Source organism: Podarcis bocagei (assembly GCF_964188305.1).
Source record: "Podarcis bocagei genome assembly, chromosome: 7".
NCBI lineage: Eukaryota > Metazoa > Chordata > Lepidosauria > Squamata > Lacertidae > Podarcis > Podarcis bocagei.
Window position 1 is genome coordinate 12,932,389 of NC_138132.1, and position 22,049 is coordinate 12,954,437.

Sequence of the window (22,049 nt, forward strand, 5' to 3'; positions counted from 1 at the left end):
TTCGCGTCCCCGCTCCTCTACATGCAGCTGCTGGGTGACCTTGGGCTAGTCACGCTTCTCTGAAGTATCTTAGCCTCACTCACCTCACAGAGTGTTTGTTGTGGGGGAGGAAGGGAAAGGAGATTGTTAGCTGCTTTGAGACTCCTTAAGGGGAGCGAGAGGCAGGATATCAAGTCCAAACCCTTCTTCTTCTCTTCTTCTTCTCTGTTCACTTGCTGGAACGTGACACTTGGCTGACATTTGCGAAAACCGATTGCTGCCTATGTCATAATTAATAAAGTTCTTGGAAGGAAGCCATTTCCTGTCTGTTCCACTGAGAAGGTTTGGCTGGATTTTCTACAATGAAGCAGCAAATGGCCAACATTCTCTTGCATGGGTGTTTCTTTGCATGGGTGGAGAAGTTGAGGCTGTTGTGGGGAAGGGTCAAAGCCAGGTGAAGCAACATAGAAATTTAAACAATTAACAGTGTGAAATTCAGAAAATTCATAACCGAAAATTTACACAGGAGTAAGGTGGGCCCTGAAAATATACCTCACAGGTGTCAAAGACACATTGAGACACCTCATGGGTCTCAAAGGCATAGAGAAGAGCATTATCAACATTTGCCCAAAGCCGTACAGCAGAACTTTGGCTCCTGAACGCTTTGGGAGCTGAACGTTCCAGCTCCCGAACGATCAAAAACTGGAAGTGATTGTTCTGGTTTTCGACCATTCTTTGGAAGCTGAATGTCCGGTGCGGCTTTCGATTGGCTGCAGAAAGCTCTGCAGCCAATCGGAAGCCGCGCGCCTTGGTTCCTGAACCGTTTCAGGAATCAAATGGACTCCCAGAACGGATTAAGTTCAGGAACCAAGGTTCCATTGTATAGTGATTGATTTGTAAGCCTTAAAAAAAATTCTTTGAAGATTTATGAACTGCCACCTCTAAGTGGTGCACAAATAAAATTATAGCTAAAACAAAGCTGTGGGGGAGGGGGACAAGAAGCTGAGGCAACTACAGCTAAACACCCCACTACCCAGCTGGATGTAAGACAAACCAGCGGCCATCTTGAAGTAAGAACAGCAACAGCAGAGCTCTTTTCAGTAGGGACCATTTTCTCTTCCCAGCGGGTCCTTTGCCATATTATGTCATGCTCCCTAGGTGAAAGGTACACCAATTGTTCTGCAGAATCCCCCCTCAGAATGATGCTATGCCATGTGACATGGCCATTCCAATGGGCATGGAGGTTATTATTATTATTTATTGAATTTATATATGACCCTATACCCAGTTGGACAGGTCAGATACCTTCGACAATCCCCCCCCCCAACTTAAATTTAATACCTCACAAAACTTATACTCCACTCGATTGTAATAGAAACGCAAAGTGGTTTACAAAGAGTATAAAACAACGAATTGCCCCCACCTTCAATATGTGGGCCTTGCTTTTCAGATTTCAAACCCAAAAAAGTTTGTTAAGTCTGTGGTTGGGGTGAGGCGCTCCCAAAATAAAGGGAGGATTGAACTCTGATTGATAAGAATACACACAGCGGCTTGAACCAGCAAGACTCTGGGAAGGGTGTGTATAATAATCTGTCCCTCCATCCCTTGGCCCAGGTGGATTTATTCACAAAATGACTTTTTACAGAGTGTTTGTAAGAACCAATCAGTTTTCTTCTGAGCATTTCAACAAACCCCACGTGGGGACAAAGTTAGATCAAAAGAAATTCTTTTAAGTACAAAGACTACTCTGAGCATGCATACATAATCTGAGAGTAAATAAAAGAGGACTGGAGAAACTGAGGAGTAAACAGGAGAGGATGGAAGGATGGCAAGGAGATAGGCATCTTTATCACCTTCCTGTGAAACTTTATCACCTTCCAGGCCCTAAGATCAACATCCTGAGATTAACATATGGGAAAGGCTACTTCAGAGAAGCTGCCCACTATCTTTCACAGCCCAAGATGCATACCTGGTGAAGCAGCTGACAGCTGGGCTGTGTACGTGACTTTTCAAGCAAGAAAAATGGACAGTAGAGAAAATATGGCATAAATGTAGAATCTTATGGGATTTAATCAGAAATTCTTGGCAATACATTAAACCCAGTCAACACAATGCATTCATCGTGGACACAATGGCTTGATGCATATGTTATAATTCCTCATTGTAATCCCACCTGATCACTACATGGGGAAAGTTCCTTGGCACAGTGGTTAAGGACACAGTTTGCATGTGGGCAGTACCAGATTCAGTTCCCAGCACCTCTAGGTAGGTCTGAAACCCTGGAAAGCCATTGCCAAACAGTATTGACAGCGCTGAGCGAGATGGAGGTGCAGAGGTTTGACAGTATATATATATATATTTTGAAATTTTTTATTGGTTTTTCACAATTTATATAAACACAAAACAATACATACAAACAAACACATAAACAAACATGTATAATTTCAGATCCTTTTTTCTTAAACCTTACTTCAGCGACTTCCCCGTACCATCCCTTTCTGCATCCCAGTTTCCAAATTTGTTCAGCAAATCCTCACCCTTATATTTATCTAATTTTCACCTTGTTTTTTTTTCTTTTACTTAATCTTCTACAGCCATAATCCCCATATTTCTAAAACCTCAACATTTTAGCATTCATTAATTTTACAATGTTTCTTAAGATAAATTTTAAATTTCTTCCAGAGGTCTGACAGTATAGAGCAGCCTCCCAAGTCAAAAATTTATGCTGGGATCCTTCTGCTGATGCCAAAAGCCTGTTGACTGTGACTGAGGTGCATTAACTGTTGCTACAAGGCTCCCACACCCATTTTATCTTCTCTTGGCTTATTCAAAGGCAGCAGCCTTAGTCATTAAAAATTAAGATTTTATGTCCCTCCATCGCCAGGTCAGAAGAGTCTCAAATGGTGCTCATAGCTTCCCTTTTCAAAGACAATCATGCTGTCTTAATTATAATACCCCTCAGTTGTTGCTATACAGATGATTGACAGTTGGGGACCCTGTATATTCTTATCTACGTCACTTGGAGGTATTTTAAGGGTTGGGTGTTGCTTATTAAGCCATTCTGTAACAAATGTTTTTATATCCATTATTATCTCCGATCCTTCAAGCCTTTCCAGAGGTGCATCAGCCACTGAGGATTGGCTCCAGGGGTCACTCTGGAGAAGGTATGTAGGAAGTATGAAGAAGTGGTTGTTCTGTGCACTCCAAAACTAAGTGTTTAATAACACTGACAATGCAAGGTGCTTCCGTTTGAAGACAATGACATGTAAATTTTGTCATGTTCAATGGAACCTCAAGGAAAACGCAACTTAAGTCACTCTGAAAGATGATATTGGAGCATATCAAACCATTTGCCCAGATAGGTGCACAGAAAAGAGAAAATCTAGCTGAAAGCTAACACATGGAGATCTGCATTGATTGTAATAAATTCCTAATTATTATTATTCCATAAGATTATTGTATAATCTTAGAATAATAATAATAATTTATTATTTATACCTTGCTCATCTGGCTGGGTTTCCCCAGCAACTCTGGGCGCCTTCCAGCAAAATATTAAAATACAACATTTCATCAAATATTGAAAGTTTCCCTAAAGAGGGCTACCTTCAGATGTCTTCTAAAAGTCAGATAGTCATAGCTGTCAACTTTCCCTTTTCTTGTGAGGAATCCTATTCAGAACGTTGACAGCTATGCAGATAGTTGCTTATTTCTTTGACATCTGGTGGGAGGGCGTTCCACATGGTGGCCCCACTACTGAAAAGGCCCTCTGCCTGGTTCCCTGTGGGCGTGGCTATGACTATCAAGGAGGGACCCTGCATTTCTGAATTTGCCACTATGCTACCGGTTCTGAATGTTTATTGAGATCACCCTATATACTTAAGCTCTACAAAGAACTGCCATATGTGATATCTCTTGAAAGCAGAATTGAAGTGCTGGCTACACTTAGAACATCCTATAAATTATCCACTCATACTTTGGACAAGATCCTTTTGCAACGTTTACCTACAAAAGTAAGTTCCAATCAGCAAAATATATTTTTAAGTGGCAGGTTATGTTCATTTTATTACTTCCTTAATCTGGGCTAGGGGATTAGCCTCTAAATCGTTCCTGCTACTTTCTCCTCCTGAGTGGAGTGGAGGCAGAAAAGAGAGAGAAGTTTAATTATGGGTTTTCTCTCTTTTGTTGTGTTTGAAAAGGCCAAGCAGCACTAAGAAAATAAAAAAGTGAGAGGAAAAAAGTAGGTAATAACAACCTCCCTGAGAGAAACTGACTCTGGGCCCATTCAGACAGGTTGATTTAGTTACGATATTTATGGGATCTCAGAGCAGAAGACAATGAGCCTGTGCTAATTCTTAACATCGCTGACAGTTGCATACAATTTTAAAATAATGCCTCAGCTCCATCCAATTCATTTTAATCAAGCCCATTTCACAAGGTCATGTTTTTAAATTAAAATGTGCTTAGTTTTTTCAGCACAACCATCCATAGAGAATTTGGGAATCATGGTGCTGTTTTTCAGAACCCTCCCAAGACATTCACCAGAGGGCGCTGTAGCACCATAAGAAACCAACTTGGTTTATTATTCTGGCTGGAAGTATTTTATGCATTTCAGCTTGTGTGCCTGGCAGCCTTGCTAGCACTGATACCCAGCTAAAAACGCAGCAGGCAGATAGAAATGTTTCTATCCTGATTCTGCAACCTCCCAAGTTGGAAAGAAAGGATGTAGGAGTTTGGGCTCTCACTTCCTGATCTTCTGAAACTCACTTTTTCCACCTCTGTTAGAGGAGTCCTGGCTCTCTTCTCTTGCTCCAGCAACCCCCCCCCCCAGACCCTTCCTCCAAAAGAACCAAGGATCTCCAAGTCTCTAGGGCAGGGGTGTCCACAAACCTTTTTCAAAGAGGGCCAGATTTGATGAAGTGAACATGCACGAGGGCCAACCATTTTGCCTGACATTCTTTGGACCATTAAAATTAAATGCAAATTAACTATTTTATGCAAAGTTTATTGCAAACGGCATACTTTTCATTTCGTCACATGGATGACAAATCACTCTGCCTTTCATATCTGAAGGCCGAATGAAAAAAAAATATCCAGGAAGCTGAAATATATGTCAGGAACACTGTAAAGTACATTACATATTATTGGTACAGTGGTACCTCAGGTTAAGTACTTAATTTGTTCCGGAGGTCTGTTCTTAACCTGAAATTGTTCTTAACCTGAAGCACCACTTTAGCTAATGGCGCCTCCCACTGCTGCTGCGCCGCCGGAGCATGATTTATGTTCTCATCCTGAAGCAAAGTTCTTAACCTGAAGCACTATTTCTGGGTTAGCAGAGTCTGTAACCTGAAGCGTATGTAACCTGAAGCGCATGTAACCTGAGGTACCACAGTAATAAAGGTTGTCTGTCAACTTTTAAGTTCAAAAAATATTAACAGGAACATAACACCAGGTATACATGTCGTGTTCACAATATGTCATCAAGCAAGCCATTCCATTAGTTCCCTGTCCCACCTGCAAAATTACACATTCCCTTAAATATGCATGGTTCTAGTGTTCAAAATTTGTACTGTTATACCTTTCACAACAGTCCTGTGAAGTAGGCTGGGACAAATCCTACCTACTTCGCAGGTCTGTTGTGAAGGATACTCTTGATAATTTTTGAACAATTGAAACATGCATGCCTAAGAGAATATGCAATTTGTGCTGATGGTAGCAATCATACCAGGGGATTATTCACAACTGCCTAATTTCTAACGAACCCTGCAAGTCAAATGAAAGCACTGTGCTGATAAACAAAAAACCTGCTATTGATTCTAAAGTTGCTCTCTTGCATTTCCTCTCTACTTCATCAGCGATCCATAAAAAAGAGACATCCCAACTCAAAGGCGTATCTCAGGGTCCTTTCTTGTGTAAATGTGCCTGCAGGGTGATAATCTGGGCAGAAGACGGAACTATCCCCACTCGCTTCAAACAGAGGCATCTTAACTTTCACAGACCTGAGCTGGGGCAGTGGCGGATGTGTGCTAAGTGAACAGGTTCATCTTCAGCTCTGCGCAGGTGATCCTAAGGATCGCTCACGAAAGTGGTTGTGCAAGCGGAATACTCTGCACGCTATATAAAGACAACCCCACTTCTCGTCTCCAGCAAATTTTCTCAGGGTTCTTCCCCACCCCCGTAAGAAACGAACCAGGTGGATCGAGAAGAGAGAAGCCACCCATTCCCCCGCTCCTCCCCCTCCCCACCCCTCCAATTCTTGTCTTCTGCTGCTGCCACCTGCAGCAAGGGATACCATCCAGGGGAGGGCTCGACTTGGCAGCCACAGGTGTGTGTGTGTGTTTCTTTTGGGTGGTGTCATTTCTCCTCCGCCACCCCTCGACTTTCTTGCGCACAGCCGGCTTGGCTCAAAGGAGAGAAGATGGCATGATTGGCTGCTGATTACCCAGTGCTGGGAATTTTGCACACACACTGGAGACAAAACTCAGGCTAGGGCGGGGCCATCTTAAGCATATCTGGTGCCATGGTGCAACGATTCCTCCAGCGCCCCCTTGTTTCCCAGAATTGTTGACGTTTTTTAAGGGGGGGAACTCCAAAGTTGTTTACCTTTTTTAGGAAAGGTTGCTACTGCCTCACACTGCTGCCCTGTGCTGCTCGCACAGGGCCAGGCATCAGCTCCTGCAGCGGGATCTGTCGGGATCTCCGCTCGGCCAAGCTGATAAAGCTCATTTTCTTTCTCCTAGTCCTTCAGAATTGTTTCCCGACGTGTTTAACAACCTGAGCCTTTGATAAGGCCTCAGGCACATTCTTCAGCAGAGTTTCCAGCACAGGAAAGAGACGAGAGGTTTGGGCTACATTGCAAAGAGTTTTATTACTAAGCTACGCAGACAAAAAACACATCCTCTCTCTATGAAAGCAGAGAGCAACTGAAACAAAGGAACAAAGGAATCAGGAAACCACTAACGTCACATCCCGTATCCCGTCTCCCGTCTCCCGTGAGACTTCCAATAGTATGGAATGTGTCTGGAATGTAAACAGAGTTCTGTGACTCTAAGCAGCTGCTAAGTGGCAAACAGAAACTAACAGGATCTTGGTGTGGGGCTGGGCAGCCGGGCGCGATGGGTGAGGCAGGTGGGGGTCTCGTCCGGGCAGGGACAGGCGAAGCGAGCTGGGCCATCTGCGTCGTCGCAGCAGAGAAGCGTGCTCACTCAGTCGCAGTCTCGCCATCCTTGCTTGGGGAGGAAGTGGGGGGAGGAGAGAGCCTGACTGGGAAGGGATTGGGCAGGGGAAAGAAATGCGTTTCGTGTGAAGGAGTGCAGAGGTGGTGTGGGCAGCGGGAGGAGGCAGGCTCCATGCAAGGCGGTGGAGAAGCTGGGGAAGGAGAGAGGGGCGCTGGGGGCAGCAGTTGCAGCATGTAGCCTCGAGCACGGGGATCTTTCGAGGTAGAGTGGAGAGGAGGAGCGGTGGTAGAGTCACGTTTATTATGTGCAGAACTTGGGATGCAAGCACACACTACACAGCCGAGGAGGTGGTGTGTCTCGGAGCCAGCAGAGAGAGCTCCGGACTGTGGGAAAGCCTCTTGCCTCCGATGGGCACTGGAGGCGCGCAGGCACCAAGCCCCCGCTCCGCCACACTTACCTCCCTGCTCTCCCCTCCCCGGATTCTCCCTGGACTCTCCACCTGGTGCCCTACACTGCTTGGCGCCCTGGCTCGCTGTGCCACTATGCCCAATGGTAAAGACATCCCTGGCTTGCCTGCCTGCCTGCCTTCCTGCCCTCGGCCCTCACACCAGAATCAGCTCAGGCAGGACACGCACACATGGCCAGTGAAGCCTCCACTCTCGCCGGCCTGCGTGGGTCATTTTAAACCGGAACATGGGCTGCAGTTGGCCCGTGGGCCGGACTTTGGACATGCTTGATGAGAGGTGTCTCTCGCTGGAGTCCCGGAGAAAGCATCGGCACACATCCAAAAGACATGTGCACGATATAAAGCGTAGTAGCAGAGCCAGCAAAAGCAAAATTGTGTAGGAATTGTGGCATCAAGTATTTTATTATTTACAGCAAAAGAAACAAAAGAAACATGGCTTTTTGTGTGAGCTCCTTCTCACACATCCTCTCTAGCCCTTAGCTGGACAGAGAGCAAAAACGGAAGTTTGTCGGCTTGACTTCCGCTCACACACACAGTGATAAGAAATGAAATCATCCGATCACGTGACCCTCTGCAATAGTGGCAGTGGAAAATACTAACCATGCTTGCTCTAGGGCAGCTTCCAGGCAACTTGCTTGAGCATCCACTCTCGTTTGGTTGCAGAATGTTTGCAGGGAGGTTAGACAACATTGGCTATTGACTAAGCATTTATTTTGGTTTGTTTGTGGGGAAGTTAAAAAACATTGTGCAAAGCAATTGCTATGTCACACTTCGCAGTGCATTTCCTGTTTTGTTTTGTTCTTTGTAAGTGGGTTGGTTGTACATGAGCTCCAGATCAGCCTTAATTGTACAACCTGAATTTGGCAGTGTGTGATTCAATCCCAACTGAAAATAGTGACCCTCTGGAAATTCTCCAAGGGAAAGAACCCTCCACTCCAGCATGATTATTTGGCAATCTTGGCAATGCCAACGCCAGCTTTTTAGAGAAGAAGACGCCAAGAATCTTGAAATCTTAATTTTCATGTCCTTCCTCCCTAATCTGCTCCAACTAAATGCAGTTTGGAACTGGCGTACTTTATGCCAACTTCTTATGAAGGCCTGCTTGAAACTGGTTCCTTATGTTTAGGATTCTCCACTTAATTGTATTTTGTAAATTATTCTTCACTGATAGATGCACTTCTATGCACACTTTCCTTTAATATAGAGCTGGCCCAGCCATGAGGGAAATAAAGGATGCTTTATTTTCATATGCAACTGGCTGTCACCAGTATGTTCCTGGCAGCTGTCCGTTGGCCCTGGGGCACCCTAGACTTGCTAACACAGCAGTCTTTTCTGCCAGCTGCACTTCAGGTTTGAGTGGAACTCTATGGTCTAGTTCTTAGTTCAAGTTAAAGCGATGGAGAACTAGGATTGTGGATTACAAACTCCCAACCTTGGTCTGGCTTTGGGGGTGACAGCAGCAACCTGGGCCTGATTACAAGCTGCGAAAGCTTTGTGAGTCACAAGAGCTCGTCTTGCTCAGCAGAGTATCATTAACTATCCTTGCTTGGCTAAGCCTAATTCTCAGAGTGGTTTAACTATCAACCCCTCTTCCCAGAATTCATGGAAGTGGTAGCTGTGGAATCCATTGGTGAACGTACCAAGCCTAATTCTCAGAGTGGTTTAACTATCAACCCCTCTTCACAGAATTCATCGAAATGGTAGCTGTGGAATCCATTGGTGAACATACCAAGGGTACTCAACAAAATGTATGAGTTTGGACAGGTAGCGGGATTTAAGTTAAATAAAAATAAAATGAAATTATTGGTAAAAAATATGACTGAAGAAAATATAAATGAATTACAACTAGCAACACAACTAACAATTGAAGAAAGGTGAAATATTTGGGTGTATGGCTAACTGTTAAAAATATAAATATTTAAGCGTAATTATGAAACAAATTGGAAAGAGATAAAGAACTTGGAAATTGGGGAAGAATAAATTTATCACTTGGGGGAAGAATTTCTGTTATAAAGATGAATGTATTGCCAAGAATACATTCAGTTTTGTTTCAGACAATACCTGTGGCCAGTGGGGATGGACACTTCAAACAATGGCTAAAAGATATAACTAAATTTATCTGGCAGGGGAAGAAACCAAGGATTAAATATAAATTACTAATAGATGATAAAGAAAGAGGGGGCTTCTCCTTGCCAGATTTAAAATTGTATTATGAGGCGTCTTGTCTCTGCTGGCTAAAGGAATGGATAATTCTAAAAAATACAGAGATATTAGATCTTGGGGGTCATGATAACATATTTGGATGGCATGCATATTTGTGGTGTGAAAAGACCAAAGTACATACAGGTTTTTTGAATCATGTAATAAGAAAAGCAATCTATGGTGTATGGGGAAAGTATAAAAATTTGTTGGAAAAGAAAACCCCATGGTGGTTTTCCCCAATGGAAGCGATATCCTTGAAAAAGGTTAATGCGAAAGCGGATTGGGCAATTTATAAAGAGTTGCTCATTGAGGGGGAACAACAATTAAAATTAAAAAACATGGAAGATATAAGACAGTCACAGATTTGTTGCAGTATGATCAACTGAAGTGTTTAAAGCAGATAAGAAAAGAGGATTTAGTACAGAATATTCAAGGTTTGAAAAGGAATTATTGGGAAATAGGGAGAAGTTACTGTCTAGAATGTATAAATTGTTGCTAGAATGGCATACGAAGGATGAAGAAGTTAAATCAGTAATTGTTATGGCTTTGTCTCTCTCACAAACGTGAGATGACTCTGGCTGTTAATTATTTCAGATTTATTGCTAAAACATCAAACTAGGACGGAGCTCCTCTACTCATCGTCCTCCCCAGAAGATGGAGTTGCCCAGACTAAGCTCCTCCCCCTTCCCCAGCACGGAAGCCCCCACCTTCTCTTCCAGTATCTTTCAAGTGTCTCGGCCACTTTTGAGATCCTATGAGATTTGGGAGAGAATGCTTCCTGTATGCCAATGTCTGACTCACTACTGGAGCTCTCACACATCAGCCTGCCACTCTGGCCCTGTCTTTTGTCTCTGCTTTGTTCAGAGCTCAGATTACAGCTGCTCTCCCTCTCCTCTCTGTCCTCCACTGTTAACTGTTCTCTCTCTATGCCTGCTTCTTCTTCTCCTGTCAGCATCTGAGCTTCGTTGACAGTAATGATAAAATGGGCACAAGATATAGGGCACAATATTTAACTTGAGTCATGGGAAAAACTATGGGAAGAAAACCTGAAATTTACAGTGTGCTGTTCATTGAAGGAAAATTATATGAAAATGATGTATAGATGGTATTTAACACCAATAAAATTAGCAAAGATGTATAGAACTGCTTCTAATGTATGTTAGAAATGTAAAGAAAGAGAAGGGACGTTCCAGCATATGTGGTGGATGTGTAAGGTAACAAAAGCATTCAGGGAAATGGTATAAAATGAATTGAAGAAAATGTTTATATAAGATTTACGAAAAAACTAGGGGCTTTTTTATTAGGTGCTTTAGGAGGCCTTTTTTATTAGGTGTTTATTGTGGCGGCGCAGAAAAGCCCAGCCCTGCATAACTGATCACATGATGCAGTGGACAATAGCAATGAACATTAACTTTGGGGGCGGGGCCCAGCATCCTCAAATATTTTATTGTGGGAGCCAAAGCCCCTTCCCCTGTAACCTCCACCCAACTGCTCTGCGCCTGCCTCCTCTGCCCACATATCCCCCCCCCCTTTGGGGTCCTGCCCATCCCTGACACTCTGTGAGGGTAATTGAGGGGGTCTCCTAATAACTTTCAGCCCCCTTAATAATCTACATTTCCCACCATTTTTGATGATACTGCTGTAAATGCTGCACCCCATTATACAAGACTCACCAGTACTGATGCTGACTCCAAAGTAGAAGCAGCGATCCTCCTTATTTTTATAGTTGAGCCACACAACTATCTGACATGAGGGAGAAGCAACTTGGGCCCTTGAGCCCATTGGGCATCCTCTGCTCATACTCAGGCAATGCCAAACAACGCTTGCCGTTAGTCTGCTCAGTGTATTTCTTTTGCAGATGCAATCCACCTCTCGTTGCAGGTGAGTGGCGGGAATTGTACCAGCTTCCAGCATTTCTCCAAGTGCAGTGCTTCAGCCTTGCTCCATTCATTCAGGGCTACATTCCAAGATACAAAATGGTAGCCACCACACACACACACACACACACACACACACACACACACACACACAATGGTGGACAATGTTCTACAAAACAGTCCTCTTTCTTAGGGAGATGTAATGATCTCAGGCAGGCAAACAAGCTCCGATAAGAATTAATGAGCCTCTTGGAAGATTTATGGTAAGTTTATTAACAATTAACACAGAGAGAGCGGCATGAGCCTGCCATTCTTAGCTACGAATTGCCCAGTCTGTGTCCCTGCTGTGTACGCAACATGAAGGCTGACAATGTCCAGTCCTTCCCCTCTTGTCCTCCTGTTGCATCTTAACCCTTTCCTATCTCCTGCTTTGTGGAGAAAGTGGGCAGACTTCGCGTCCACTCTCTAAAGAAGAGTACTCTGAATGCTGCTTTCCTCCAGGTTGCCTAGCAACTCCCCCCCCCAAGGTCGTCTCCCCCTTCATTCCCAGACTGTGAGCTTCCTGGGTCTGCTGCTCTAAAATGTCTTGAAACTCTGAAGGGTGCAGGCTCAACTCACCCACTCTGGCTCTGCCTGTGACTGCGTTCTCTCAGTCTCAGAGTCAGACCTTTCCCAGTTGTCTGACTGCCTGACAAATGTCCCCCCCCCCACAAATGTTGCATTTGGAAAAAACACACAAACGATACAACACTCATTATTGGCTACATATATTTATTTTGGACATGATTCAATGACCTCATTTGAACATGAAAGTCAAATACAGCCTTTCCTTGAGGAGGAGCTTCTAGAATTCTGGCAATAAAGGCTGGGAGGCTTCAGGCTGAGACCTCCCCTGATTCAAGCACAAGGCAGCTGATTTCCCTAAATTGTGGGTTCTTCCGGGAGTTGGAGATTTGTTCTCTCTCTCAACTACAGTTCATAGACAGAGTGATTTGCTTTGAAGCACTCTGCTCTAGTGATCCGCACTCCCAAATATTCACCCTTAATCTCTGTCAATCCATGAACGGAGCGACACATATTTGCCGTTGCACAGCCTCGGGTAGCAATCTTTATCGTATTATTCCCTGTTGAAAAAAACAAAACACAAACATGTGTGTTTGTGGGGGAAATGGAATAAACAGCTACAGGGATCTAGGCAGGAATTCATCAAGGTTTATCAATGATTTTGCAGTTTTCAGAAGAGCACAATATGGAACACTAATTCCATATGCATCTGGCTGTCACCAGTATGTTCCTGGCAGCTGTCCACCACCATGGGGCACATCTAGACTTGCTAACAGAGCAGTCTATTCTGCCGGCTGCACTTCAGGTTCCACTGGAACTCTATGGTCCAGTTCTTAGTTTAAGTGATGGAGAACTAGGATCGTGGATTACAAACTCCCAACTTGGTCCAGCTTTGGGAGTGACAGCAGCAGCCTGGGCTTGATTACATGCTACTTAAGCTTTGTGAATCACAAGAGCTTGTCTTGCTCTGCCGCTTTCCCCTGGGGAAAGCCCTGTGATTCAGTGCAGAATCAGAACAATCAGCAATCAGGATTTTCTGCAGATTTCTTGGGAGGAAAGCAGTGGGGCAAGGCAAAACCAATCAGAGCCGTGCCTAGAAAGGATGTTGCAAGTGGAAAACAACCGGGAACTGTGCTTTCTAGGTATGGGACAAGTGGAAGTGCAGGGAGGATCCAGAGGTTTCCAAAGCTATGACTCTCTCTGGGAGCACCACAAGCTCTCCAGACTCTAAGGGTGGATGAGTGGGAAGAAAAAGAGACGTCCTGCAACTCTTCTCCTGCCTCTTTCTCCTGCTTTGTATTTGGCTTCCTGGTCTCCTCCTCCTGACTCCTCTCTTCCACCACCACCAGGAGCTGCCTCACGGGTGGCACAGAAGCCCACAAATCACTAGCCCCTGGATGCTCCTCCGCCTGCCTCCTCAGCTCACACATCCCTCCTCCTAGGGCTCCTGACTACCCCAGACACACTGTGAAGATAATGGGGGGTCTCCTAATAACTTTCAACACCCATGCCAACATATTTTGGGAGAAGCCATGACTGTTCAAGGTGGAGTGATACTGCTTTAAATGCATAGGGCAAATGGGGCCCTAGCTGCACTCAGCGAATGCAGAAACTCACCGTAAGTGCCGCTACCCCCAAAGTAGAAGCAGTGGTCCTCGTCATTTCCGCAGCTGATGGTTTTTTTCGTGTAGGTGCACCGATCTCCTCCTAAGTAGAGGCAACTTGGACACTTCAGCCCATTGAGCTTCCTCTTCTCAGGCTCAGGCACTGTAAAACAACCACCACCCAACCATCATCTTTCAGCCTGACCTGTTTCACAGGGATTTTTGAGTCTAAAACGGTGAGCTCTATGGAGCAAAGGGTAAATATTAAAAGCTGCTGCAGGAGAGGGACCCAGGTGAGGGGTGTTTCTTAGACTAAGGTAAAACTGTCAAGCTCTCTGGTTATTTTTGCTAATGGTTGCTGCAAGTGATTGTGTTATATTTATAGTATTTAAACACGAGTTTGGGTTTTTTAAAATATTTGCTATTGTTTTACTATGTTATTATGTAATGCAGATATCCTCTTAGAATGCACAGATCCCTTGGCAAAGGCTGGAGCCCACGTTGCGGATGGTTGTAGAAGGCCTGGCCAATCTAGAGGCATCATAGTGCCTCACCAGTCACACCTGAGGAGGCCTCAATATGTAGTTCAGCCCAGCCTAACTTCAAGTTTTGGCGTTCTCAGTTCAAATCCCAACCCGAGCTTCTGTCTTCAGTTTGAAAAGGACCGGAGGCAGGAGGGAGGGAGGCAGACTCTGCCGAGAAGCCTGCCCTTCACATCCATGGTGTCCCCACCTCTCTTCCTCTCCCCAAGGGGAAGGTGAGTTGCCCCTGCCCTGCCTGTAAATGGCTCCTGTCAGGGCTGGGTGGCAGTGATGTTGGTGGGGTCTGGGGAGGGGTCTTCCCAGCAGGGAGAGGGAAGCGAATGCACCCGGGGCAACCAGCCCTCTTGCACCCCCCACTGCTGCTGCTACGACTTACGTTCAAAAGGTTCACTGTTGCACATATCTGTGTCACACTGAGCTGAACAAGGAACTGATGCATGAAGAGGCTTCGTTGGAGGAATTTACAGATGATGTCAAGGAGCACTTTGCCAGCACCCAGGAACAATGGATTCAGGACAGTGTCATAAATTGCTAGAATTGTAATTGTGCTATACCATGATGTAAAGCACAGTGCTGAAAACAAATTAAATATCCACTTCCGGGTTGGCGCCATCGCCGAATGGCGGACTCCCTCCGAGCTCCAGAGGGAGCCGGCTCAGTAGGGGTTGGGTCCTGCCGCGCCGGCGACGCGGGGACCCTTAAAAACCATGGGCGCGGATGCCCATGGACCTGGTGACTCGGCGGGCACCGTTAGCGCCCCCTGACCCGCGAAGGAGCCTTTTAAAAGGCTACGGAGCGGGGGACGGGGGGCGGCGCGGTGCTATGAGTCCTATGCTTTCCCTGCCGAGCGAAGCCGCATGCCATTCGACGGAGAGCGCTGACTTCTTCTATTGAAAATTTGGACTAAAAACAACAACCTGTGAGTAATTTGGAAATCGGACCTAAAAGAAATAAAAATCTTTTCGGATTTGGCACGAGCGGGGGAGGTGCAAAAAGGAAGTCCGTCTCCCCCCTATTGTAGACAATTTAAAACAAGGATTTGGCAACTAAGGTCGAGAAAAGAGTTTGCTTCTGTTTATTGATAAAAGTTATTAATTCCATGATGGGAAATTATAAGAACTGTGCTGGAGGAGAAGAGTGGATGGTGAGAGTTTAAGTGCAACCCCCCCCGGGAACCGGGGCGATCCGTGAGAGAGCCTGGTGAAGAGAGATAGAGACTTTGACAGCTGTCAAAGTAGCTGTTAAAGTTGGAGAATATAAAGAGGACTTTGCTATGAGGACTTTGTTGGTTAGTTTTGTTACAATTTGGATATAAATTGTCAAAAACAAGGAATAACAATTTGACTTTTGGATTTGAGGAAACAAAGTTACTATAATCCCCCTAGAGGGGTTTTGGGACATTACAAGAACGGTCGTAAGTGGAAAAATACTTTTGGAATCGAACAGGACTTTTTATCTCCTGGGAAAGCTGCAAAAACGAAACATTATTTTGTCTACAGAGATTTCTACACTAAAGGAGACAATAGAATTATCTATTGAAGAATGGAAGGGACCTGACGCAAGTTCTTGTTCCTGAACAAATAATAACCCCTGTAGAGGAACCAAGTTTTTGAATTAGAATGTTTTTGCAGCGGAACAGGAAAAGAAACCTGAGGAAAGTGAGGAAAGAGAACAAAGGACTGATGACGATTTGGAAAGAACAAAGGAGGAGCCATATTATTGTGAAAGACCAAGGAAGATCAAAGGCCAGTCAGGGGCTTCTCTAAGATTGGGAGTCTGAAGCTAAAGATTACTAAGAAAACCGGCAAAGTGGAGCTGAGAATTCGGTCATGGACGTGAGATCTCCAGGCTGATAGCAGATAGACCGATGGACATGGGGAATCGAAACCGGGGAAGGGTGGGGGGAGATTTGGAATCCAAAGGGTGTAAAACTATATTTTGAATCTTTTTTTATCTTTTTTATCTTGTTTTGATGTGTTTATTAAAAAAAGGGAATTCGTGGAAGGGAAATGGGGTGACCTTGGGGGAAAATTTTTTTTAATGATGAGGGATGGTGGAATTCAAAGGGAAAGTGGTTATATAAGATGAACCAAATTGAATATTGGGTTAAACATAATAAGTTTTAATTTTGGGGTAAGAACTTGTGGAACTAAATTAATGGAAGGGGAATACAACAGGGAGAGGGATGGGGGAGTCCTGGAAAGATGTTAATGAAAGTAAGGCTTTAAATGTAAATGTTTTTTCTTTTTCTTTTGTTTTTTCTTTTTTGAGTTTTGGAAATTTCAATAAATATGATTTAAAAAAAAGAAAACAAATTAAATATCTTCCCCCTTCCAAGTACTCCAAGGACACGTCCCTCCTAATCTGTGCCAGCCTCAATTTCACATCCCTACTAATCTAGATTCTATTATCTGAGACAGGCTGGCTGGCTGGCAGGCAGAGAGAGAGAGAGAGAGAGAGAGAGAGAGAGAGAGAGAGAGAGAAAGACTGCTTGTGCTTTTGTAATTCAACAGCTGCAGACCCAAGCTTGGGAAACACTGGCCTAGAGGACCACAGCTTTTCATTCCTGCTATAGGAGCTCTTTAAAGTCTGCTCTGATTTTCATCATCCTGAGGAGAGGCAAAAACCCCATCAAACTTGGCCAGCTCATCAAAATTTTTGCACCTGTGAAACATTGGTACAGTTAAAACAACACCCACCCACCCACACCCTATTAAAACCATGCCAATGATTGCAATAGAAACATCGTGGCACCAGCTCTTCATTTAAAGTAGTCTGTTCCCAAAAGCCCATTGGAACAAAAAAGTCTTCACCTGTGCACTGCCATCGTACATTCTGACCCAGGTACACCTTCCTGGGGTCATGTCTTGTTTTGTCAAATGAGCAGTTATCACCTGACTTGTCAGACTAGGTGTCCGTTGAGAGTCCCTTCCAGCTTTATGATTCTATGACAGGTCAGATTCCAGATCAAGTCTCCAGTTGCAGCGATGGACAGTACCGATCCTGGTGGTGATCAAACCCCCCACTACCCCTGGAAATTCCTGCTGTTGTTGTTAATAATAATAATAATAATAATAATAATAATAATAATAATAATAATAATTTATTATTTGTACCCCGCCCATCTGGCTGGGTTTCCCCAGCCACTCTGGGCGGCTTCCACAGAAACCAAAAAACACTAAAATATCATACATTAAAAGCTTCCCTGAATAGGGCCGCCTTAAGATGTCTTCTGAATGTCAGGTAGTTGTCCATCACCTTGACATCCGATGGGAGGGCATTCCACAGGGTGGGCGCCACCACCGAAAAGGCCCTCTGTCTGGTTCCCTGTAGCTTCGCTTCTCGCAATGAGGGAACTGCCAGAAGGCCCTCGGCGCTGGACCTCAGTGTCCGGGCAGAACGATGGGGGTGGAGACGCTCCTTCAGGTATACTGGGCCGAAGCCGTTTAGGGCTTTAAAGGTCAACACCAGCACTTTGAATTGTGCTCGGAAACATACTGGGAGCCAATGTAGGTCTTTCAAGACCGGTGTTATGTGGTCTCGGCGGCCGCCCCCAGTCACCAGTCTAGCTGCCGCATTCTGGATTAGCTGTAGTTTCCGAGTCACCTTCAAAGGTGCCTTTCTTCTCACCTTAAAGTCTCATGATGGATTGTGGGATTAAAGCGTAACATTCAGAACAGTTTAAAGCAATTTATAATCAGAGAAATAAGGTGGGTTCTAAAAATATTTTAGAAATTAATAAAGGTTTGCATTCCTTTCTCATAACACTAGAATCTGTGAGGCGCCAATGAAACTGAATGTTGGAGGATTCCAGACAGATGGAAGAAAGCGCTGCTTGAAATAGCAGGTGGTTAAACTCTGGAATTCGCTCACAGTATTCCTTTGAATATCAGGTGCTGGGAATCACAAGTGGGGAGAGTGGTGTTGCTGTCCAGTCCTGCTTTGAGGCTTTGCACAGGCATCTAGTTGGCCATTGCGACAACTGTCGTTCTAAAACCAAGGCATGCTTTCCCATAGAAAGTAACACAAAATTGATTAATCCATTCCAAACTTTTAAAAACAACACCTAAAATATGGTTACCAGATTTGTTTCAATGAATTCGGGGACACTTTAAAAGATAAATAAATTACATAAATAAATTACGTGGAGTTGGAAGCAGAGTTTGAGAATACGACTGTGGGATGATCACAGAATCACAGATTTGGAAAGGACCTCTGAGGGGCATCTGGGCCAACCCCCTGCAACTGAGGTACCTCCACTCAAGGAACCTCAACTTAAAAGAACATAAGGCTTCCCTGCTCCAATTTGACTTCTGCAGTTCCCGGCCATCAGGGACATGCTCTTGTTCATGCTGTCTCTCACACTCAACTGCCTGGCTCTGCGCCAGCTCCACTCCAGTTGGCCGAGGGGATAAAAATCATATCACCCCACCGCATCTTGCCCAGCAGAGAAACCGTGCACCTTGAGCCCCCTCCTGGACAATGGTGCACCACCCGTCCGTGACTCCTGAGCCTCCCCCGATCTCCTGCCCCCTTCCCCCTTCGTTTTGAGAGTTTCACTGGGTGGAAAAGCTTTGCACCTTGCCCAGCAGAGAAACCGCACACCTTGCGCCGCTCCTGGGCCACAGCCGCCCACCCGAGATCTCTCAAAATGAAGGGGAAAGGGGACAGGAGATCGGGGGAGGCTCAGGAATCATGGGCGGGTGGCTTGCTGTTGCCCAGGAGGGGAGCAAGGCACATAGTTTCTGTGCCGGGCAAGGTGCAAAGCCCTTCTTTCGCACTCTTTGATCCCCCCACCTCTGCCTCTGCCTGTGCAAAATCTTCCCACCCCTCCAGCTGCATATCACTCTAGGAGAGCAGGGTGTCACGTTTCCTGGGGATATTTAATGAAATCCGGGGACATTCCAGGGACAGAATTTGTCTGGGGACAGATTTGCAAATCTGGGCGCTGTCCCTGGGAAACGGGGACGTCTGGTAACCCGACCTTAAAACATCAATTTAAATGAATTTTATAAAATTCTAATGAGACCATCGATCCATAAAATGAAAGCAATAATCAATGTATTGTACTATAAAACAAATAAGACAGTATTATAGATGATAAAAATTTAAATTCCCCCCCCCCTTACATGCACTGATGATAGTAATGGTTTGGATGGGGGGCTTTTATCCATTTCTGCAGCCACAATCATCAGTAGCTGAATAGGGTTCCACACACTCACAAAAACAAGTGACAAAAACAGAGTCAAAAGCCACAGCACAAGTCAGTTCCATGAAATGAAGAACAAGTCACAGTCAAAATAACGAAAAAGCCACACAAACAAAAATGCAAAAAAATAGCAAAAACAAAAGCTCCAAATGTCATCTCTGTGTTATGTGGGTGTTTGGGACTCAACAGCCGACAGACTCAACAGGAAGCCTCTGATAGGTGCAGAAGACTCAATGTACATACGGAACACAGTCAACAAGGAGTGGAACATGTTCAGCTTCTAAGGCAAAGTTCACAAACCAAAACACCTACTTCTGGGTTTGCAGCGTTCTATTTCCAAGTTGTTCATAAGCTAAGCTATCTAAAACCAAGGTACCACTGTATAAGAATGTACCAAATAAATGCTGGAAATGCTCAGAGGTAGAAAGTTTTGAGAATACCCTGAAAGGATGAATGGATGGTGAAAGCCTTAGAACATGCAGAGCTGGCAAAGGTAAAGGAGGAGAGACTGCTACAAGTGAGGCCCTTCCCCACATAATGCACTGGATCTGAGAGGCAGGTAGAGGGCAGGGCCTCCCTGGGCAGGATGGAAGGGGGAGTGAAAGGATGCTGTCAGAGCTGCTTCCAGATCCTAGCTCACAGAGGATCACGCTAGCCAGCGATCATTAAGTAAAAGTCTTTATTGAATTACAGTTTCCATTCTCACGCTGCTGCGTGCAACTCTACGTCTAGTGGCTAGATCGGCGAAGCTCCGTCTGAGTCTCCGCCCCTTGTGCACCAACTTAATATCCTAGCCCTGCTCCACCTTTTCCGCCTGACTGTTCTCCTCTGGGTCCCTCTGCCCCCCGGGGTCTCTTCCTTCCTGGATTCTTCTGACGCCGACCCCCCGGACCCCCCTGTCTCCTTGCGCCGGGCTTTAGGACCTGGCTCTCTTTCAGGGCTGCCTACTGCGTCACTTCCCTGTGCATTTGAACTTGGTGCGCGCGCCCAACCTTCCACTTTCCGTCTGACCGTTTCTTCGCTCCCCGATGGAGGTGTGGCCACTCCTGACTCATGCCCTCCCCCCTGTTGTGAGCTGCCAGCGCTTGCTCCCTGGCTCCCTTCCTCTTCCCTGCTCTCTGGCGGTGACGCTGGTCCCGATTTCCAACTGCTCTCCTCTGAGTCCCCTCTGGCTCTATCTTCCTGGGGTGCCCCCCTAGACTCCCCCCTTGCCCTGGCCACTGGTGCTCCTTTCTGTGAATCTTCTGATTCACTGGAAAGGCTCGGAGATCTCGGGTCGTCGTCATCACTCATCTTTTCTTCTGCCTCCTCCCCTTCGCTCTCTGTTTCCCCCCTTGCTCTTGCCTCTGCTCCTGAACCCCTGACATCCATCCCCCCCTCGAAGCCCCCCGTTCCCCCCTCCCCTCCTTTCGGTGCGGGAGCTGGGTGCTGCTGTGTCAAAGGGACGAACGTCGGATACCGTTCGCTTCCCATGGCGGGCCTCCATCTGAAGTCTCCCGGTTCTTCCTCCCTGCCCTCGTCGACGACGGTCACCTCCGCTTCCATCTCTGTGCCGCCGTGCTCGAAACCAGGGTCGTCCCCGAAAACGTCCATGTCCGTCTCTCCCTCACTTCCTCCTGGCGGCGTTGCTCGTCCTGGACCTTCCAGCCACTTCCTGCGCCACTGCTCCTCTGGTCTGTCGTCCCACCAATACGAGGGTTCTGAGGCAGATCCCGAGGGGGACCCCTCCGGGGAACGGGCGTCTCGTATCGGGTCCTCGTCCGAGTCGAACCCCCGGAACGTGCTGGCAGAAAGCGTGGGCGTGAAAAGCCAGTCGTCGAAAAAGTCTTCTGGCATTGGCCTATGTGGGAAGAGGGCATGAAACTCGTCTTTGAGCAGAGGTTCGTCCAAGGCGTAGCCCGGCACCCAGCTGTTCGCACTGGCCGGGGTGCCCTCCTTGGCGAGAAAGTATTCTACCCCCTCTTCCCCCCATCTGGAGTCCAAAATCTCCGTGACTTCGTTGATGCGCTCCTCCTGTGCCACTCCCGCGTGCCCGGTTCTTTCTCTGAGTGGACTCGGTGCCGTTCTGGGTTCCTGAAACCTGTGCGGTGCCTTGTAGGGAGTGAGCACCCATCTGTGGAACACCGGATGCATTCTGGAACCCTCCGGAAGCGCCAGCCTGAAAGCTACTGGGTTGACCTGCTCTTCGACTTGGTAGGGCCCCAGTTGCTTATGCCCTAGTTTCTTCTTGGCCAACGACCTGGCCGGCACTGCGTGGGCTGCTAACCAGACCCAGTCTCCCACATGGATCTCTTCGCCAACCCTTCTGTGTTTGTCCGCTTGTACCTTGTATGCGTGTTTGGCCAGCTCCAGGTGCCGCCGCAGCTGATCGTGGACTTCCTGCAACTCCGACGCGAACGCATCTGCTGTCTGCGGCTCCCCCTCCCCCATT

At 46.1% G+C, this 22,049-nt stretch overlaps 1 long non-coding RNA gene across 1 annotated transcript in view; it reads left to right on the plus strand.

Annotated features, from left to right (window-relative positions):
- Positions 1–11,883: 11,883 nt before the first annotated feature.
- The window catches only part of LOC308590675, a 38,672-nt gene continuing 28,506 nt past the window's right edge, over positions 11,884–22,049 (plus strand). The window contains exon 1 of the long non-coding RNA XR_014009864.1: positions 11,884–11,962. This is a non-coding gene — a long non-coding RNA (uncharacterized lncRNA). The remainder of the gene's footprint in view (positions 11,963–22,049) is intronic.